This window comes from Octopus bimaculoides, chromosome 1, assembly GCF_001194135.2.
Source record: "Octopus bimaculoides isolate UCB-OBI-ISO-001 chromosome 1, ASM119413v2, whole genome shotgun sequence".
NCBI lineage: Eukaryota > Metazoa > Mollusca > Cephalopoda > Octopoda > Octopodidae > Octopus > Octopus bimaculoides.
Genome location: NC_068981.1, coordinates 167,433,370 through 167,440,090, shown reverse-complemented (window position 1 = coordinate 167,440,090; position 6,721 = coordinate 167,433,370). Strand labels below are relative to the sequence as shown.

Sequence of the window (6,721 nt, the reverse complement as noted above, 5' to 3'; positions counted from 1 at the left end):
CCTGGTGTTTTTGTTATGTATTTGTCTGAATATTTTTTTTATTATACCTAAGGCACCTACTATGATAGGAATTGTTTCTGTTTTTAGATTCCACATTCGAGTTACCTCTATTTCCAAGTCTTTATTATTATTATTATCATTATTATTATTATAACTATTATTATTATTATTATTATTATTATTATCATTATTATTATTATAACTATTATTATTATTATTATTATTATTATTATTATTATTATTATTATTATTATTATAACTATTATTATTATTATTATTATTATTATTATTATTATTATTATGCCGCCGAGGTCGACTTTGCCTTTCATCCTTCGGAGTGGATAAAATAAGTACCTGTTGATCACTGGGGTCGATGTAATTGGCTTACCCCTCCCCCAAAATGTCAGGCCTTGTGCCTAAAATAGAAAGGATCATTATTGTTATTATTATTATTATTATTATTATTATTATTATTATCATTATTATTATAATTATTATTGCGGGGAATTGGCAGAAAGGTTAGCACGTCGGGCAAAATGCTTAGCGTCATTTCGTCCGTCTTAACGTTCTGAGTTCAAATTACCCGATCAACTTTCGCCCCTTGTCATACACGTGTATATGTGTCAGCATCTATACATGTGTGTGCGCGCGAGCGTCTGTGTATGTCTGCGTGTGTCTGTGTGTGTCTGTTTATATGCATATGTGTGTGTGTGTGTTGTATGTGTTTGAGTGCGTTCTTGTGTAACAGTATGTTTCTTACCACTGCTTGACAACCGATGTTGGTGTGTTTATGTCCCCGCAACCTAGCGGCCCGGCAAAAGAAACCGATAGGATAAGTACAAAGATTTTTAAAAAATAAGTTGTAGGGTTGATTCATTCGACTAAAATTCTTGAAGGAGGTGCCCCAACTTGGTCGCAGTCTATTGACTGAAACAAGTAAAATATAAAAGATAGATAGATAGATAGATAGACAGATAGACAGACAGATAGATAGATAGATAGATAGATAGATAGATAGATAGATAGATAGATAGATAGATAGATATGTGTGTATACGTGTTTATATATGCACAAACACACACAACATACACATGTGTGTGTAAGTATGAGGTTCAGGGCAATTAGGAAAAGAGAATATGAGAAACGGTACGATTTGATATGCATGGTGTTTGATAACGATGTTTTTCATAAAGTCTGTGGTGGTGTTGGTGTCAGCATGCTGTTGTGTGTTAACCGTGAAGACCTAAACAGCAGTACATGTAATACGTTGCGCTCCTTTCTTCCTACTGCTGTTACTGTTGTTATTCTTCGACAAGTAAAATATGATCGAGACATATCCATCCATTCATTATTATTATTATTATTATTATTATTATTATTATTATTGTTGTTGTTTAAACTTAGAACTATATATAATATCAACATATCGTCTTAGATGGTAGTATAAGATTAGAGGAAGTTTTGACTGCTATTTCAGCAGCTTAAGCGCCAATGTAGACTCTCCTTAGACGTCTCCGTCTCCGCTGTACATCATGCTAGAGACACCCTAGATGGTTCCTCTAAACATATCACTTGATAGGTGTGGCGAATAAATGCTATTGAAAGTAGGAGTGCGAAAATTCACCTCATCTGCTTCAATGTAAACTTCACATGAATTTCTCCTTTTGCGATTACAACATTTTCTGTCTATTTTCTTTCTGCAGCAGCTTCTAAACACGACAGTCGGCAATCAACACAATCGAACGACGACGACGACGACGACGATCCTACGAGAGAGCGTCTATGTGACTACTGAACCTACATGAAATAGTAACCAAATATTCCTCCAACTACGCCCCACCGCTGCTGCCTCTTTAAGCAAACTATGGTGTTAGTCTTGATACTCATTTAAAAAAATAGTCTGGTCATCTTTTATCTTTTATCTTTTACTTAGACTGCGGCCATGCTGAGGCATCACTTTGGAGTATATTACTCAAATATATCGACCCCAATGCTTTTAATTCTGGTATTATTTTATTGAATCCGTTTGACAAACCACTAAGTTACGGAGTTGTGAACAAACCAACACCGGTTGTCAAGCGGTATTGTGTACAGACAGTTACATCCACTTACAAGCACAGGGACACACACATATATACATATACATGACAGACTTTCACAGTTTCCGTCAACCAAAGTCACACACGGGGCTTTGATCAGCCTGGGGCTAGAGTAAAAGATACTTGCTCAAGGTGCCATGTAGGAGTGCATCTGAAACCACGTGGCTGCAAAACGAGCTTTTTAGCCATACGGCCATGCGTGTGCCTAAAATTGCTGAAATCCTTTTGGAATTCATGTGGCTGGACCAGGGAATGAAGAACAATAACACCGCTAAAATCGGCACTACAACTACCACATCTGCGCCAGCAAGAACGAAAACATTTTTGCTAAAATAGTAAATGTCTTAACATCATCCGACAGTTTCAGTCACGATTGATTCCCCTTTAACTTCAATTTCTCACCCCTACCCTTCCACCGAATGACGTTTTACAATCACTGTTTCCCATGTTTTGCAAAAGCAAAGTTATAATCGTTCTCAGAATATTGTTTTGATATAAATTTTAAGTGGTGAGTGGATAAGTTGATACCATCGACCCCAATACTTGACGGGTTCTTTATTTTATCAACTCTGAAAAGGTGAAAGGCAAACTTTACTCCAGCAGACTTTGATTCAGAATGTTAAGAGCCGGAAGTTCTACAAAGAATTTTCTCCAAGGCCCAATCCAAAACCTTGAAGATTATAAAAACGAACTATTTAGGACGATACAAACAAAGTTCGGTAAGGATTTATATACGTGTAAACAATAAAAAGACAATAACAACAAAATTTCCAATAGGGGGAGTAACAATTAGGGGCAAAAATGGAACCCCACAGATCCTGAAATACCCCACCATAGGCAGGCACTTTTCTTCCAACCGTTCTCTTCTGTCTACAGGCGCGGGCTCAGTGCGGGCTCGCTTGAGCCATTCTTGCACTTTCAACAAATGTACTGGGAAAGCATACAAATAATGAAATTATATTGGACCATGGTTCATTATCAGTCATGTTTCTACTCACAGACAACACAATGTTTAACTAAGATTTTTTTTCGAAAATGTGTTTAGAATATAAGTATTGTACCTGATTTAAATATTTTATTTCTAAAAAAATTCCCATCATCTAATCACGAGAATCCTCACAGCAGCTCTTTGATATTTCCTGCCTCTGTTGAGTCCACGACACCCTTATGCGAATGCTTATGCCAAAGTTAAAAACCGTAGCTCAGAGTAGTGGCTCCACCTACAAGCTCTCCATTGTATAATCAATAGTGGCCCCATCGTTGGAATTTGAACTAAGAATGTAAATGGACAAGTGCATGTTCTATGCTAGAAAGTTCTGGAAATCCACTGGAATGATGAAAGACAAAGTTGAACTCGACAGGATTTGAACGCAAATCGAAGAGGACCAGAGCAAATAACTAGAAAGCATTTTTAACCTGCACTCTAGCGACTCTACCAAGCCCGCACCTTATAATAAGAAATTATTGCGAACGTAATACGCATACGGACGCGCGTCTTGTGGGCGAAGGAAAACTCAGTTAAATCGACCCAGGTAAATTACTGGTATTCCTTATGCCGACATTCCTCCACAAGTCGTATTGTTGAAGGGCACAAGAAGACACAGGTAAGACTTGAACTCGGAATATAAAGGGACGTAAGTAACCAAATACCGCAGATCATTTTGTCCGACACCCTACCAATGATAAACTACGATGATTTCTATCAAAAACATAAAACTGAGCGATTGTAGTCAATCAGATTGACCCAAGTACTTGACTACTGGTTTATCAAAAAAAAAAAAAAAAAAACAGTCTCTTTATTATTAACAATCATTTAATTGTAATTATTTGTATCATTAAAAAAGCTAACGTCTTAATACATTGCACAATTTCTTCATCGGCACCACTTTGTTTTTATAGATAACTTATCGTCACATATTTCTAACCCGTTTGTTTACATGTCATTGTATGAATGAATGGGCCCTGTTGGCAAATAAAATGGAAAGAATTATTATTAAAGGTTAGTTTTGCTTCTAGTACTTCCGGGGTCGATTAATAAAATACCACCAGTCAAGTACAAAACTCAGGAAGAAGTTGGAAACTAAATACTTTTTTAAGGTGCTTTATTCATACTGCCACCTCAGTAGCCTGTAACGGTATTTGAACTCGAAACGTAAATTGTTGTAATAAATTCCGCAAGATACTATGTCAGTCGCTCTACCGATTTGTTATCCAATCATCACCTTTCACTGTTATCTATTGATATCAAGAGTGAGAGAAAGAGCGAGAGAAAGAGAGAGAAAGAGAAAGCCTCTGTGCGAGCACTCGACATGCTAGAAGTAGCAGTTAAATCTTCTCCAAGATGCATCTCTACCGTTTTTAAGGGGTTTGCGAAAAACACATTACATGAGGTAGTCCTGAATAAGCTATGCCTGAAAAAGAAAAAAAGAAAAAAAAGAAGACGCTATGCTCACGGCTGGAATGCTTTTAATCTTAGGTCTGCTCGTTCGGAGTTAACCCGAGCGTTAAAGACTAACATCAGTAACGACCATAGATATTAACTTCTTTATATTGGTCACAATGCCACAAATTATGAAGAATGGTTGTTACCGATTAAATCAAACCGCAATATATAACTGGGAATTATTTTGCCGAATGCACCAAGATGATATCTAAAGTCTGCTACGGCTGAGATTTGAACACGGAACGTAAGGGGATGTAAATTAATACTGCAAGATATTTTGCATGTTGTCCTTTTATTCTACTATTTAACTGCCCTTCCTTGCTAGCTATTATTAATATTGATTTGTGTATAATATTGGCACACAGCTACAAATTATAGGGGAGAAAACCATGGAATTAACTCGACCACGGTCTTTTACTGGTATTTGTATGTATCGAACTCCGGAATGTTAAAAGGTACCGCAGAACCCAAGCTAGGTTTGAACTCGGAACTTTAAAGGGACGCGAGAAACATCGTATGTTGCTATCCAACCGCCCGTGTATATCCATTAAACGATATAAACATTCCACGCGGATTTAACTGACGAAAAGAATATAAGGAAAAAAGAAAAAAGAAAAGAACGAGATATGATCGTCTGCGTCAAACAATATTTACAAATGAAAAACAATGAGAGAAGGGAAGAGAAGAAAAGAAACACAAAAAGAAAGATAGAAAGAAAAGAAAAATTACACTCACGCACGCACAGACACATGCACACGCGCATTCAGACTCGCGCGCGTTATGGAGTTAGAGTGTTAAATGTTTGTACTTACGATGCAGTCATTGCCAGCTGTTCATTTTGCTGTCTTCGTTTATTATTATTATTATTGTTATTGTTATTATTATAGTTATGATTACTATTTGTTTCTTTTCGTTACTTCCACATTACTTTTCAATCAGACGGACAAGAGAAAATTAAGCCGGAGCGAAAGAGGGGAGAAGATAAATGCTTGTTTTTAATGTAGACATTTTTCTCTGTGTGTGGACGTGTACGTAGGTGTATGTGTTGTGTGTGACCTATGTTTGCGTGGACGGTTGCATAGCTATGTGTGCGTAAGTGTACGGGTGTGTTTGTACAAACGTGTGTGTGTGTGCATGTGCAAATGTGTGAGCGCGTGTGTGTGTTTGTATGTGTAAACTTTTAGTATTTAGTGCAGTAAAATTATCTGTTTCTCCGTCTGTTTGTTAAAAGCCGTGTATTGCATACGTATGTCTGTGTGTGCGTGCATATGTGCGTATTTGTATGTGTAGGTTTGAACACGTGTATGTCTTTGCGTATATGTATATGTGTGATTGCATATATATTTGGCTTATGTTTCCGTGGACACTCTAAGATACAGTATAGGAAAAACTTAAGAATAAGTCCGTGATGGAATATAGGTATGTGTGCTTATGTGCATACATGCGTACACTCGTGCATTCGTGCCTGTTAGATTTCATCAATTTATATATATAGCACACAGAGGTCCTGTTGAAGCAGGCTATGCATAACGTCCATGCTTGAATGGAAACGGTTTTGTTTGTAAATAAGATTCAAGTTCGGCTAATCATTAGTTAACTGTGTTGTGTTACTTTTAGCGCTGTCTCAATATATAATTGTTACTATTTGATTATTATTATTATTATTATTGTTGTTGTTGTTGTGGTGGAGGTGGTGGTGGTGGTGGAGGTGGTGGCAGCTCTTGTAGTAGTTCTAGTAACGGTGTCGGCGGTGATGTTCAATTTAAAAGGGCTAGTGGTAATGTTGGAGGTAGCGAACGTCGTTGTTTGTTGTGTTATATTATACGGTAGTGGTAGTGCTTGCTAGTAGCAATGTTATTGGCGGGAGTAGAGCGTAGACACTACCCAAACACAACACAGTTTACATACACACACGTGCATATACATGTACACACCCACACGCATATACATGTACGTACACACACTCACTTATACACACACACACACACACACACACATATATATATATACACGCATACACCCACATATACAGAGTGAGAAAGACGGAGGAGACACGTATATGCATCTACAATTCAGACGTGTTATTCACTCGTTCATATATAGATATGCATATATACATACACACACACACACACACATGTCTGTGTGTGTGTATATATATATATATACATATATATAT

General features: G+C 37.1%; 1 protein-coding gene and 1 long non-coding RNA gene across 3 annotated transcripts in view; one reads left to right on the top strand and one right to left on the bottom strand.

Moving 5' to 3' along the window:
* The window catches only part of LOC106883135 (small conductance calcium-activated potassium channel protein 2), a 545,874-nt gene extending 539,633 nt beyond the window's left edge, over positions 1 to 6,241 (bottom strand). For both annotated transcript variants that reach the window (XM_014934056.2, XM_014934047.2), the window contains exon 1: positions 5,355 to 6,241. The gene's annotated coding sequence lies outside the window, so the exon portion shown is untranslated. The remainder of the gene's footprint in view (positions 1 to 5,354) is intronic.
* Positions 1,468 to 6,721, top strand: part of LOC106883158 (uncharacterized) — a 96,292-nt gene continuing 91,038 nt past the window's right edge. The window contains exon 1 of the long non-coding RNA XR_001411084.2: positions 1,468 to 3,703. This is a non-coding gene — a long non-coding RNA (uncharacterized LOC106883158). The remainder of the gene's footprint in view (positions 3,704 to 6,721) is intronic.